Here is a 15,029-nt window from a genome sequence, read left to right on the forward strand (position 1 = left end):
ACCCTCTCGCCGTGGGTAACGGGGCCACGTAGAAGCCGCGGAGGCGCCAGTGCTTTCCCGAGGCCGGGGAGGATGCTGGCCTGTCTCCCTGACAGCCGCCACTCCACGCCCGCCTTGCACCCCGGCTCTCCGCGCCACTCGGAGCGCCCGGGTACCCGCCTCCCTCCGTGCCAGGGTGCGCCGCCTGCCGCCCAGTCCGGCCCCCCGGGGAAAGCGGGTGCCCTGGCCTCCTGCCCTGCACCGGGCCGATGCTTCCCTCTGGTCCAGGCCGAGCTACAAGAGTGAAACCCGAGGCTGCCGGTGATCCGCTCCCTGCCTTTCGATGCCTTTTGGCCGGCTCACAAATATCACCTTATCTTACATTTTTAAATACCTGGCAGAGTCGCAGGGCTCGGCGTTACTTTTTCTTGGGCCAAGCACATGAAGGGCCAGGAGATTTATTTTGTCCCTTCACCTATTGGATCATCCAGTTTGAGAGTCTTGTCACTTAGGGAAGCCTCCAGGTAAAGTGGGCCCTCAGCGTCTAACCTTACTGACGCAGGGATGGGATGTTGCCTTCCCAGAATCTTGGTATGTAAGTACAGCGATGAAAAAGGAGTTCAGGATATTTATCTTAAGTATTTTTTTTAACTTTCACTTAAAAAAATTCGTCACCTCCCTTTAAAACAAAACAGCTACAAAAATTTCATTAGGTGTTTAAATGAGCCTTTATCACCTGCTGTTGTGGAATAAAACAGCATAGACGGAAATATATATATCACTATATGCGTAGAAATACGTGAGAAAATGTTGGGCAGGTCAGTAACCTAGGATATATACAAGCTTCAGATAACCTATAATAGGCATCTGTAGACAAAATTCTTTGAAAACCCAGATCTTCCATAATTTTTGACCAAAGACTCTCATGGGGTGAGTCTTCATGTCATTGCCTGAAATAAATAGCTTCAGGGACTTCTCAAAGCCTGGAATATTCCATGGAAACCTCTTTAACCTGGCATATAAGCCCTGTACCCTCAACCTGCCTGCCTCTTCCCATTGTCTTCTCTCACTGATTGCTTCCTGAATACACCGCTGTCTTCCGCACATCTGGTCTTCCATTCTTTGCTGCCTTGCAGAGGCTCTTCCCTCCCGTGAGTGCCCATCTTTGTGTACTAAATCTCACTCTGCTTCCAAGGTGAGTGTGAATATTCTTTGAGAGGCCCTCTGCTTTCAAGGCAAAATGCTGTGGTTTCTTCTGCCCCTCTTTTTGCGGACTTTATAGGATGTAACCTCATAGTTGTTATTTGTGCAACAAGATCTGAAGGCCTGCTATGTCCCAAGCATTGCCCCAGTTGCTAGCAATATAGAAATTAACAAAAGATCCCTGCCCTAAGTTGTTAGGAGACATAGGGAAAGGATCCTATAGGATGTGATGAGTAAGTGCTGGGAGAGCCCGAAGGAGGGAGTAACTGCCAGGAGAGAGAAGGAAGAGGAGTATTTCTTAGTAGAGGTCATATTTGAGCTAGGTTTTAGGTCTGAGTTTGTAAGGTGCTTAATTATTTCCACTGTTACCTTCAGTAACCAGCTGTGAACTCTGTTTCTGACAGGAAGAGGTGGGCCATAAAAGTTGAATAATGGTATCTACCACATAATTTTCCATAGAGTCCACAGGATTGGTAGAACTTATAATCAATTTATATACCTACTTGGTTAATTATTAGGGTTAAAATACAGACGTTGCCTTTTGAAAACAGTATTTTTTTGGTGAACTAATAAAATCTGAGTTTAAGTTGAGTGGGATTAATGGCAGAACTTCTTTCAGTTTGCAGTCCCAGCGGTGTTAATTATGGTGGTCAATTTAGTGGAAAAAAAGAAATTTTTTTTTGTTGTTGTTCTCAAACTCCTCTCAAACAGAGTTTGAGAACAAAAACACCTGCTTATTCTACCCTGACTTTTGCACATTTGCATTGTGGGAAGGGCTTTTCTATGAAAAATATGAAGTTTATCTCATATTTTCCCAACTAAAAGAGAAAGAGATGGCCTGTGTGGGGGCCCTGTTACTGAAAAATCAAATTGCTAGAATAGGTTTTTCGCAAGGGCTTCATGTTTATAGGGAATTACAAACCTGTTTCCATTTAGGGTTTAATGCTAGTTGATCGATTAAGACTGAACTTGTGGTTAAGCACTTTTGTTTAAACATTACATGCAGAAGTTAGCAGTTCAAACACTGAACCAGTTTCAACATGAACGCCAGTTGACAGCCTTTGCTTCTACCCGCCATACGGCAGGTGTCATATGATATGACTCCAGCAGTGTGAACCGTGACCAGCAGCAGGAGGCTCAGATGTGCCTGAGCAGAAAGCCAAAGAAGGCACCGTGTTTTAACTTTCCAGCATGGCACGGGCACGGAGGACTTTTTCTTTATTTCCTTCTGGGCAGAGTTTGGGGCCCCCAGGATTAGGAGAGAATAAGTTTCCTAAAATCCAAACAAAGCACGTTCAGTTGTTTGACTTCTGTTTTAGAAAAATAAACACAGGATTTTGCAAGCCTAAAAATAAAGTTTTCTCTTTATTGTATTGTTGTTCTTGTGTTTTAAAAGGTCGGTGGAGAAACTGTAATGCTCTTAGGAGTATTCTGGTTCAGAAGTTTATTCATGACCTGGAAGTGATGTAAAATCGGTTGGAAGGAGTTTTATATTTACAGAGGGGTTAAAAATGTTGGAAATTATTAAATTCCTTCTTCTAGCCATTGATATCCTTGTCTTAGTAGATTTCAAATATTTCTATCTTTTTGGAGGCTTTCCAACCTGTTTATACTCTTCAGCCTTGTTAATCTTTGTTCCATACCTCTCTAAAGAAGGAATTTGGGGGTGAGTTGAGCCCCCAAAGGCAGGTACCCCTACCTTTAGAAGTATAAGGGGCACTTAAAGCTATGCCAGTTGAAAACTTAGTTTATTTGTTGGTGGTATTAATAATATTACCTAGATTTGCTAAACAGGGAATGAAAGTGAATCATGTAAGTGTTTACTTGGCCGTCTGTAATGGAATGGAGCTTCTCATTCAAAGAGTTGTAGTCACTGAAGTACCAGTTTCTGTATTTGAATCAGATGATTCCAGCAGTGTTGTTATCTTTGCTGAATTTCTTCTGAGAAACACTAGACTCCTGCCTCAACGTATATGTTTGATTTTCTTAGTTTTTTTTTTTTGCAGGATGCACCTCTCTTTATGTAGTTTTACACTAGATTTCTCAGTGTTGCTTCACTTTTGTCCGGGGTGGTCATTTACAATGACCTAAAAGTAACAAATTGCCATCTTAGTCAACACGAAGAGTTTGAGTTCTAGAATCCTGGACGTGGTTTGACAGAGGGTTCCTTTGAATGCTTTATTTCTCTCCTATGAGGCTTTATTTATCCATTGAGGTGTGTTTTCCTCAGGTCCAGGTAATAGTGCCTATGGCCAGGTCTTTAAGCCTGTCGTAAAATGAGATTGTAAACAGCCCCGGGCATTCCCACTTCGCTCTGTGCTCTCAGAGTTTCTGTGGATTTAAATGGTTTGGGGATTAGAACTGGTTTTTATAGATATCCTAGAGGCAGTCTGAGGACAGTGTTACCTTTGCTGGCACTGGGGTAAGGGAACCGAAGCGCTGAGTGTGTGTTCTGATCTCCCAGACCTTTACACCAGGCTGCCTTGGTGCTGCAGTGCATTCTTTGACCTTGATTAGTTTGTTTGTTGTTGTTTTTAAAATACTAAATGATGCCTGAGATGCTTTGTCTCAAAGAAGACAGGGCTTTGATTTTAATTTCATTTCACTTATTTTTTATAAGTAGAAAAATGTATATAGAAATGTTCTTTTGTATTTTTTATTATTTTTTTTGATGCAGGGTCTCACTCTGTCGCCCAGGCTAGAGTGCAGTGGTGCAATCATACCTCACTGTAGCCTGGAACTCTTGGACTCAGGTGATCTTCCCACATGAGCCTCATGAGTAGCTGGGACTATAGGTGCAAACCATCATGCCTGCCTATTTTTTTTTTTAAAAAGAGTTGGGGGTCTCACTATGTTGCCCAAGCTGGTCTTGAACTCCTGAGCTAAGCGATACTCCTGCCTTGGCTTCCCAACGTGTTGGGATTACAGGTGTGTGCCTGGCCTCTTTATATGTATAATTTTTCTTTCTTTCTCTTTTTTTTTTTTGTAAGACAGAGCCTTGCTCTGTTGCCTGGGCTGGATTGCAGTGGCACCATCTCAGCTTATTGCAACCTCCGCCTCCTAGGTTCAAACAGTTGTCCTGCCTCAGCCTCCCAAGTAGCTAGTATTACAGGCCCGGCTAATTTTTGTATTTTTTGTTAGAAACGGGGTTTCACCATGTTGGCCAGGCTGGTCACGAAGTCTTGGCCTCGAGTAACCCGCGCGCCTCAGCCTCCCAAATTGCTAGGATTATAGTTGTGAGTCACTGTGCCCGGCCTCTTTTGTATTATTTTTATTGTGGTAAAATATACACAACAAAAATTATACCATTTTAACCATTCTTAAAGTGTGCAATTCAGTAGAATTAATTATATTTACAAGATAAATACTCTTTTAGCTGTCATGGGGCTGGGGGGAGATCTCAAGGTAAAAAGAAACTACGGTAAAGTGACTGCAATCCTTTATATATGTATTTGATTTTTAACTAATGATATTATGAATTCTTCCCTGACTTTTATGGTTTATTGTATACTACATTTACTGACGGTGTTTGAAAATAAGTTGCAGTAGTGCTGGCCCTGGAGTCCGAAGCCTGGTCTGTTTCATGTCCTGCAATGGCAGTCACTGATGCTGCGACCTTGAGCAAATGACTTAGATGTGTCTGCACTCAGTTTCCTCATTGGTAACATAGAGATGATAAAAATAGGGTTGTGAGGAATGAGAGAATGTAAAGCACTGAGAATCGTGCCTGGCACACAGCATGCTTTCAATTAGTCTTAGCCATAACTTCTATAGGCTTCATTTGCTAATCAGATGCAAGTTATCAGGAGAGAACACAGTCCTATCTTTGGCAAGATTCTGGAGTGGCTGGAAGAGTTTCTCTGCTATGCTTCTAGCAGGGAGGAGGTAGGAAGGAGAGGTTGTTCCCTAGTCCCACTCTTCCGCTGGGCTGCTGGAAGGGGCTTATAAGGGGAGAGGCCCCCGGGGATCTGGCTTCTCCTTGCACCTCCACTGCTATGGGAGGAAACTGAAGAGACCTGTGGAGCTCCTGGCGATTTGGACAGCTCAGGGGTTTAGGTGCCAAATGGCCCTCTGACAAGTGATGAGAGCATCCTGCGGGAAGGTTGCTGAAGAGGAGCAGCCCATTATGAGAGGGCTCCGAGAACAACCTGCTAAGACTGCACTTTCCTCCACCTCTGAGTTTGCCTGGAGGCTGCCATGCTGGCAGGAAATGCTGCTGACTAAAAGAAACACTCCCTGTGTGTCCCAGCCAGTGTGAGGACAGAGGCCTTCATTTTCAGATAAAGTCATCACCATGGCTTCCCTGTCTCCTTCTTTCCTTCTCTGCTTTTCCCTCAGTTTATAAATATTCTCAAGCCTGTCTCTTATCTTTAAATGACAAAAGAGAACAAAACAAAACACTCCCCCTGTTTCTTTCTCCTCTGGCTACTCCCTTATCTCATTTCTTCCTTTCACTGCTAAACTGTTTCAAGGAACCTCCCATTCCCTCTCTGCCCACTGCAGTCTGGCTTCTGCCCTTTCCCTGAGAAACCCAAGTTACTCTCTCTGAAATCACTGTGACTCTTCTGTGGCCAGAGCCAGTGGACGCTGCAGTCCTTCTTTCTGCTCTCTGCAGGGTTAGGTGCCATCTTTCATTCTCCTTTTGGAAAGGCATTTGCTTGAGCTTCCATGCCATGCCTTCCTTCTGGACTTCCTGTACTCCGCTGCCTGCCTCGGATGCAGGATCCACATCTCTATCTGTTTGAGGCTTCAACTACCACCTCAAATGCCGAGATCTTCCTGACTATAGACCAGTGTTTGGACTACCTTTTTAATGTCTTCGTTTGAATGTTTCACAGGGACTTCGTACAGTTAAACTCATTGTCTCTCCACCCTTGCCTCAGTCCTAATCTGGTTCCTTCTATATTCATCTTCTTGAGAGGCTGGCCATCCTGTACTTTCCTGTCTTCGTCCATCTCTCACATCTGTTTGGTCACCCAGTCCCTAAATACTCCACCTCCTTGAAATCTTCTTTGATTTGACTCTGACTCTTCATGTCGGCCACCACTGGTTTAGTTCAGGCCCTTATCGATTCTTATTTGGATGATTGTAATAATTTCCTAATCAGGTTCCTTTTTTCCATTCTTGTTTCTGGCTGTAGTGTGCATTGCTACCAGAATGATACTGCTATACCAAAATTCTTTATCACGTTTCTCCCAGGCTGAAACGCCTTTAGTAACTCTCCTGTCATTCTCAAGACTAATTTGAAGCACAAATGCTTAAGGTCTTTTGGGAATTTTCTCTTGCCTCCCTTTTCAGCCACATCTTGTCATTTCCAGTCTCAGGACAGACTCTCCAGCCAGTGGGAACGTTTTGTAGTTGCTGAAATGCCTCTTCTAGGCAAGATTTCCCTCTGCTTGGAACACCATTCCAAGACCCTTATTCCAAGATCCTTCCTTCCATTTTCATCTATGTAGCAAAGAGCTCTGTCTCTTCTTTTAAATATTGCCCTTATTGAAGTATAATTTGCATGTGGAAAAGTGTACATATAAAAAATGTATATCTTGGTGCATGTTCATGAATTGAACACACCATGTAACCAGCACCCTGACTGGACCTCCCTTCTCATACCCTGAACAGGTGGTTTCTTGTCACACAAATAATCTCTGCCTCTAGAGCCCCCCTCCCGACTTGCCCTTCAGGCTCTGTTGGGTCTTTCGCTCCTTGGCAGTTCTCATACTGTCTGCAGATTGTTTCTTCCTTGCCAGCCTGGCTGTAGACTGTTAAATCTTCTTTGAGGACAGGGTCTCTCATCTCCATACCCCGCATGTCATAATAGGTATTTAATAAATGTTTTCTGGATGAAGGTCTGAGTTTTGGATAAATACTCCCTCCTCACCTTGTGGAAGAGGAACATTGCCTGACGTCTAAAAATTTGCCTCGCTGGATCCTGAGGATTTGATCTTGCCTGTGGTTAATGATGGTGCTTATTTAGTTGCGTTTGGGCCAATCAGCTTAAAGGACTCTGTAGAAATTAGCTCATTAATCCTCACAGATGAAAAGTAAGCACTTTGAGTGCGTCCACCTGCATGTGTTGTGGAGGCAGGCATGCAGAGGCCTGGCTCTCCTGAGGTCATAGGACTGAGAGGTGGCCTTTCTGGCTGGATGAAAGGACCCAGAGCTCCCTGCCACAGTTCTGGCATCCACAGACATTGTAGGGTGGAGTGGGGAAGTCCCACACTGCCCTTCAAAAGCTCTAGAGCTTTGTTTTCTTGAGTATACCAGTGATCTCTGTCTCTTGCTGTTCATGTATTTATATATAACGCTCACCTTGAAGTTCTGTGGAACGTCTTCCTGTGTAGGAATCAGGACTGCTGGAGACCATCAGGGATATAGGTGAAACACAGCAGCAGAACTGCAGAACAAGTGGCTTTCAAAGGTTGTTATGATGGCAGGAGTTCTATTTTTATAAATTATAAAAATATTTTTTTTAAGGGACTGACAGGATAGGGTGGGTGTGGTACCTGCTAAGACCATAGAACCAGGTCATTCTTTTTAAGTCAAAACCGATCTAATAGATGTTATAATTCCTTTACAGTGTACTTTTTGGGAAAGTTTTTTTTCCTATTTAAATATAATTCCCCATGTAATCATGTGAAGTCATACATTCTCCTCTAGGATAGTTTTGTTTAGATTATACCAAAACAGCTCTTAGTCGAAGTGATTCAAGTGTTTCTCTTTTCCCTATCTGCCATTAATTGGCCAAGTTTTTGATACTAGACAAGAATTCAATATATTAATTAAAAACGCATTTCAGACTTGGCTTAACTGAAAAGCAGAAGAGAAATAAAAATCCTTTAGAGAATGGATTGGCAGTACTTTATTTCTAGAGTTGATTTAGATAAATACTTTGGAATCTGTTGTGAGTAAATGATATATTTCAAATTTCTTCTCACTTGCCAAACAGTCATTTGAGAATGAACTCTGGCTTAGCTTTAGGAAACTTCTTGGACATTGAGGATTGAGATGAATTGACCTTTTAAACTGATTGTGTAGTTTGATATATGGGAAAACATTTTAAGATAGAAATGGTAGAGACCTCTACATTCATATTATCCCTGATTTTATTTTGAAACCTCTTCCAGGTAAGTGGCATTTAGTATAATTCTCAGAAGCCTAGTACTGGGGGTGCTCGTGCGATTCTTCCCTTAGGTAAAAATACACATTTTATTGACATTTATGGGTTTAGGTTTCTAACCTTTAGTTACCACTGGAGCTATTTGTCAGAAAAACTAGATGGAAAGTAGAGGTGGATGACCTCTATGATAGATCTTCATTCAGGGAGTATTTTGGAAGCCAGTGACCTGTGATAGTTGTGAGACTTCTCATAATCATTCTGTGGATTAATTCTTAGAAGAATCAATGATTTTGTTTTGAACTGGTTGCATCAATTTGAACCAGAGTTTGTATTAAGGGTATTCCAACTGCTTATTTCCTACTCTGTTTAGTCTGGGGATTGAAAAAGAGTTATATTTTGGGGGGTTGGTGCCTATTGACCTATCCTGTGTAGCTTAGATTTTAATTTGAATCATCTGGTTCTCTTTCTTTCTCTCTGGCAATGTCACTATCTCTCTTTGTTTAATTATGGGGTGACTCAAGAAAGCAGAGGAAGAGGAGCAGCAGATGGGGGTTCCTGGGGAAAGAATGGCAGGTCATTGCTGGCTTTTATAAGTAAGTTCCTAGGGTGGCACAAGAATATAGAGAGAATTAGGAAATTTAATTTTAGAAGAGACCAAAGGAAAAAAAATCCATCCCAGCTGCTTTGTCTTGTAACTGAAAACTCTCTAATGGCCAAAGTTGAAGAAACTTGCCTATGGCCACAAAGTCCTTAGGATCCCAGACTCATGATTCTGCCCTAATTCAGTATTTTCTTCCACTTATATCACATTGTTTCCTTATTGGTGTAAAGACAGATGTTAGAAATGTTATTGACTTGGGCCAGCTGCGGTGGCTCATGCCTGTAGTCCTAGCACTTCGGGAGGCCGAGACAGGCAGATCACAAGGTCAGGAGTTTGAGACCAGCCTGGCCAATATGGTGAAACCCCGTCTCTACTAAAAATACAAAATCGTTAGCCGGGCGTGGTGGCACATGCCTGTAATCCCAGCTACTCGGGAGGCTGAAATAGAAGAATTGCCTGAACCTGGTAGGCGGAGGTTGCAGTGAGCCGAGATCGCGCCACTACACTCCAGTCGCGCCACTACACTCCAGCCTGGGCAACAACAGAGCGAGACTCCGTCTTAAAAAAAAAAAAAAAAAAGATTATTGACTCAATAAATTTTAAACTATTAAAACTTTTTTTTTTTTTTGGTAGAGATGGAATCTTACTATGTTGCCCAGACTCTTCTCAAACTCCTGGCCTCAAGTGATTCTCCTGCCTTGGCCTCCCCAAAGTACTGGGACTACAGGCATGAGCCACTGCACCTGGCCTATGACTCAATTTTAATAGAGTAAAAATATATCTGAGAACATATTTATTATGTAGGAATCAGTAAAAATCTATGCCTTTAGGGGCATTAAAATGATTTTTATTTACCTATATTTATTCATCAGGGCATGTTTATTTAACATGTAACCAGGTTATATGTAAACATACAGTGTCTTCATTTCAGCCATCACCTTTTGCTTGGCCTATTACAGTAGATTATATTTTTAATCTTGGGTGATCATCTGTCAGTGAGGTGGAGGTGGATGTGTGTTGTAAAGTAAGGTTGAGGAGCAGGAAGTTGAGGGTTGACGAAAAGTACGTGAAATAGACATACTGCATGACCGATCATTAGTTGGAGGGAGGTGGTCCCTTAGGCGGGGCTGGTATTTTATAACAGAGCAGCAGCAGTGTTCCCAGAAGAAAGGGGCTAGCACCACACTGTCTGGCTTGGTAGCCACCAACCACATGTGGCTATTTACATTTAAATTAATTAAGTAAAATTAAAGAAATAGGATATAGTCCTTTGGTTGCACTAGCCACATTTCAAGTGCTCACTAATGAACTGTGGCTACGACTGCCTTATTGGATAGTGCAGATACAGACTGTTTCCCTCCTCACAGAAAGTTGTATGGGATGGTGCTGAATGGTAATTTCTTGGAAGTGTTCAAAGACTGGCTAAATACTACTATAATGGCTGTAAGTAGTATGAGGCCACCTTTTTATAACATGCAAAGGTATTGCCACTGACTTAGTACAGAAAGGAGACACGCATCACCTGATTTTTTAAAAATCTTTTGTTTTCACTCTGCCTATTTGCAAGCTAGTCAATTCATCTTTTCAGAGGAAGAGTATTCTTGTGTGTGGTGAAACAGATACCCCTGTTGACTCAGGAGGATAGTTTTGAAGTATAAGTTTTTATCTTACTGACTTACATCATTTTGGAAATGTTCTTGTGATGGCTAAACACAGATTCTGTCCAAATGAAACCCAGTACTTTCAGAAATATCTAAATGTGACATTTCTTTAAAAAGATCATTTTAGAGTCTTTGGGTTGGATATCGTAGTCAGAAATCACTTCGGTTTGTCTTATGTTATGAAGAAGGGACTGATTATATAGGTTTAAAAAATGAAATTACAGAGAAATTCTGAAATTAACCCTAATTAGGAAAAATAATACCAAAATTAATTTTAGTCACTTAAATGGTGAATTTGAATCGTAGTCCCTTCTTTTCCTTTGAGTTAGAAACATTTTGGTATTTGAGTGATTCAAGGATTAATAGTTTATCCTTACAAAGCAAGTAAAACATCATTTAAACCAGTACCTTAATAGAAATTCAAACTCAGCAAGCACTATTTGGGTAGGGTGCCTGCTCTTTTGGGAGAAGGAATTAATGACTGAGGGGTGGGAAAAAAATCTGTATAGGGGGATTAAGTGGGTTTAATTTTGGGCAATTCAGGAACAGTGTGTGCTTTCTCACATTTAGTGTCCCTTGAGTGACCAGAGCTGTAGCGGAGAATGTTTTACTATGTAATCCCTTTAAAATTTTTCCTTGTATATGCCCTTTCAAGTTTCTGAAGTCTTAAACCCAGTGCCTGACCTTAAACACGAGTTGTTGTGGAAACATTTTTAATATGGCACCTTTCCTGGGTAGTCGGGGGTGGCTGAAATAGGACTAGGGAAAGTGTTTCTGTGTAGTTTCAAATTGTGATCATTAGGATGAACTTAAGAAGAGTAATATTTTTGGCATAAGTCAAGATCGGGGCTAGAGTGTTTATCTTTAATAAAGTAAATACCCACCAGTTGTTTAACAAGTGATGATCTCTGATCTCTAGGGCCAAGAGATGCTGAGCCTCTCAGTTCATCTGTAGCCATTTTTCTGATTGTCTTCATAAATGCTACAAGACTTTCTGAAGGCTATAGTTTCATGTCCTGTTCTTTTTTCTTTTTTTCTTTTTTTTTTTTTGAGATGGAGTCTTACTCTGTTGCCTGGGCTGCAGTGCAGTGGCACGATCTCGGCCCCCTGCAGCCTCTGCCTCCCAGCTTCAAGCGATTCTCCTGCCTTAACCTCCCTAGTAGCTGGGATTACAGGCACCCGCCACTACGTCTAGCTAATATTTTTTTGTACTTTTAGTAGAGACAGGGTTTCACCATGTTGGACAGGCTGGTCTGAAACTCTTGACCTTGTGATTTGCCCACCTCAGCCTCCCAAAGTGCTGGGATTACAGGCGTGAGCCATTGCACCTGGCCTTCATGTCCTGTTCTTTAAAGCCCATTGGAAATAGATAATATAGGCAGCTTTGTAACTTATATTTTTGCTTAAACAGCCTTTATGGAAAAGGGGGATAGTTGAAGTTCCAGTGACTAGGACAGGTAAAACTTACAGTTGGGTGCTCGTTTTGTTCATCTATCGTATTAAAAAATGAAATTATTTTTAGCCATATGTAGTTGTTTAAAACTAAATATTTCCTTGTCTTTTGGAGCTACCTGGAAGAAAGGGAGTGACAGAAATAGGAAAGATGATCTTTATGAGGTATGACTGACTTTAAATTAATCATATCAGAATTGTTATATACAGAAAGTGTTCTTTCCTTCAGGGGGTGTGTGGGAGGGTGTCCATTTTTACTTTATAGCTACATTTTTTTTAAATGAAAACTTAGATCTTTTGCCACAAGCAGGCTGATGTTGCCATCGGAAGACTGGGTGAAAAATGTGTTGGCGAGTGTGTGATTTGTGACTCCTGTGTGTGTCCCTGCACTTTGATGATGTGATGAGTGTAACTATGGATCTTACCAGGGGCACCGTGTGATCCGTGGAGGTCTTGGAGTCTCTGGTGCCTATTATTGTAAGGAGTGCACCATCCAGGAGAAGGACAGAGATGGCTGCCCAAAGATTGTCAATTTGAGGAGCTCTAAGATCTCTTCTATGAACGCAAAAAATATGGCTTCAAGAAGAGGTGATTGGTGGGTGGCCCCTTCCTCCCCCCCACATCAAGCTGCTACAGCTGCCAGAAAAGATGCCTACTACTACCAGCAGAAAGGGAGCGGAGCCCAGAGCATCACCAGGAGTGTCTGCTAGTGTACTGGCACTTTGCCACCTCCTCCTCTCCCTTCACCTAGACACGTGGTAGGGATGGAAAAGGATTCTTCACAGAGCACTCTGGCACACTGTATCAGAGAAAAATTGATAGATTCGTTAATGGTTTTTCTTGAATTCGAGAAGCAAAGATCTGTTCTCCATATTGATATGTTCTCCCTCAACCAAGATCTTCTAAAAAGAAATAATATTTTAATCTTTGCTTGAGGAGTTGACTGTGAAGCTACGCCCAGTGAAAAGTATGTTCTTGCAGCAGCTCTGGTGGCAGCTGTCCTTGAGGAACCTTCGGTGTGTGGTGGGAAGCTATCAGAATAAGAAATGTAGCCATTTACTCTTTTAACACTTGTGCTGGTGTCATGTTATTTTCCTTCTAAGAAATTGAAAATCCTTTCTGTTGTTATTATTTTGATAAAGGTGGTGTTTATTTTCTGGTAAACAACAACAACAACAAAATTAGCCATTTCTATCAGTCCTCCTATGAAGAAATGAGACTAATTTTCTAAGGTGACATTAATTTGCTTTTAAAATACTTCCAAAAATGTTTTAAGCAGTGGTATTCGTGTTGGAATAAGTATGTAACCTTACAGAATGACTCTTTAGCATGATAGCGCTGTTAGTTGTTTACCGTCAGTTTTGTTTACTATTATTTGTAATAAATTCTGGATCACTATTTCATAGAAGTGATAAGACTAGGACTTGGTTGGAGATTACAGTGAGCTGTTGGCACAGAGGTAGGGATTGCAAAAGTAAAAGCTGATGGTGGCTGAGAGGAGTTTGGTAGGGTGGTGGATGGGATTCTATAGTCAGGTCTGCGAAGCCAGGGAGAAAATGGATGGACTCATTCCGAGGCAAAGACTAGTACACAGCAGCAAGAGACCTCAAGAGACCTCAGACCTGAGCAGGTCTGAGAAAGGGGGAGAATAAGAATTTGGGGGCATTTCCAAGTTTACAATTTGCAGGACTTGACAAGGGGTCAAGGCAAGGAAATTGGCAGGGAGAGTGTAATTTTTCCAAGGATGATTCAGCAGCAGCCTCTTGTCGAGGTAGGTACCTCTTTTGAAGTTTTGCCATCAAGGGTGCCTCTGACAGACTGAAAGGCTCGGTTCTCTCATCATGGATTCTGAAATTCACTGTATCAGCTATCTATAGCTGTATAACAAACCACCCCAAAACTTAGTGACTTAAAGTAAGGACCATTTTACTTGCTTATAATACAAGTTAGCAATTTGGGTTTGGCTGGGCTGGGCAATTCTTCAGTTTGGGGTCAGACCCATGGTCAGCTTGGCTGGGGCTCTGTTTTCAAATGGTCTCACTTGCGTGTGGGGTGGTTGGTGGTGGCTGTTGACTGGCCCTCCCTTTTCACTGATTTCTCATCCTGAAAGAAACTTGCCTGAACTTTGTTTCTTGACTGCAGCAGTGTTCTAAGATAGTGAGAATGGAAGCTGCAAGGACTCTTGAGGCCTAGTCTTGGAAAGTCACACAATGCCACTCTGCCAAATTCTGTGGGTTAAAGCACATCACAAGGCCAGCTCAAATTCATAGGGAAAGGAAATAGATTTTTCTACTTTTTGGGAGGAGTGGTAAAATCACATGGCAGAGGAATGTGTATACAAGGATGGTAGGAATTCTTATTGCCATTTTGCAGATTCCTTGCCACAGCAGCTTAATTTAGCACAAGGAAGATGAATATACAATGTTTGTCTTTCATCTAACTTTTGTTTTTCACGTGTTAGGGGAAAATACCTTGTCTACACTCTCATTGTTATAGTGGCATGGTTTATAGGTTTCACGGACTATAGGTTTCATTGCTGTATGAACTAAGCATCAGAGTGACTTTTGCTATAGAAGTGACTTCGGGAGTGTGTCGCTTGCTAAACAATCTAAAAATGTTGATTCCAATGTGATATTTGAAGGGTGAGGGAGGGTGTGTGTGTGTAATGCTGATCCTTTTTTAGCCTTGAGGTGTTTTATTCCAGACTGAGTTTCTTAAAACTCAACACCACATTAAAAATATAGATTGTTTGCATGCATATGTATTTGTTTCTCCTGCCACCTACAAGTCATGAGCTAGATTTGTCACAGCCGGAAAAATAACACATTGTCTGTGTATCACTCAATTTAAAGGTAGATTGTTGCTTAGATAATTAAGGAAGTTTCTTTACTTTGAAGTCAGTCCAGCAATATTTTATTCCATGTTTCACAGTTTTTCAAGAATTGCTGGCCTATTAGGATAGAAATATTAGAAGCTTAATAACAGTTATTGACAGAATTACAGAGTTTGCCCCTCT

General features: G+C 41.7%; 1 pseudogene across 1 annotated transcript in view; it reads left to right on the forward strand.

Moving 5' to 3' along the window:
- LOC105545302 overlaps positions 1-13,065 on the forward strand; it is a 125,986-nt pseudogene extending 112,921 nt beyond the window's left edge. The window contains exon 3 of the transcript XR_001006896.1: positions 12,306-13,065. The product of XR_001006896.1 is annotated as a PHD finger-like domain-containing protein 5A pseudogene (transcript). The remainder of the gene's footprint in view (positions 1-12,305) is intronic.
- The last annotated feature ends 1,964 nt before the right edge of the window (positions 13,066-15,029 follow it).

This window comes from Mandrillus leucophaeus, unplaced genomic scaffold (genome assembly GCF_000951045.1).
Source record: "Mandrillus leucophaeus isolate KB7577 unplaced genomic scaffold, Mleu.le_1.0 Scaffold324, whole genome shotgun sequence".
Taxonomy (NCBI): domain Eukaryota; kingdom Metazoa; phylum Chordata; class Mammalia; order Primates; family Cercopithecidae; genus Mandrillus; species Mandrillus leucophaeus.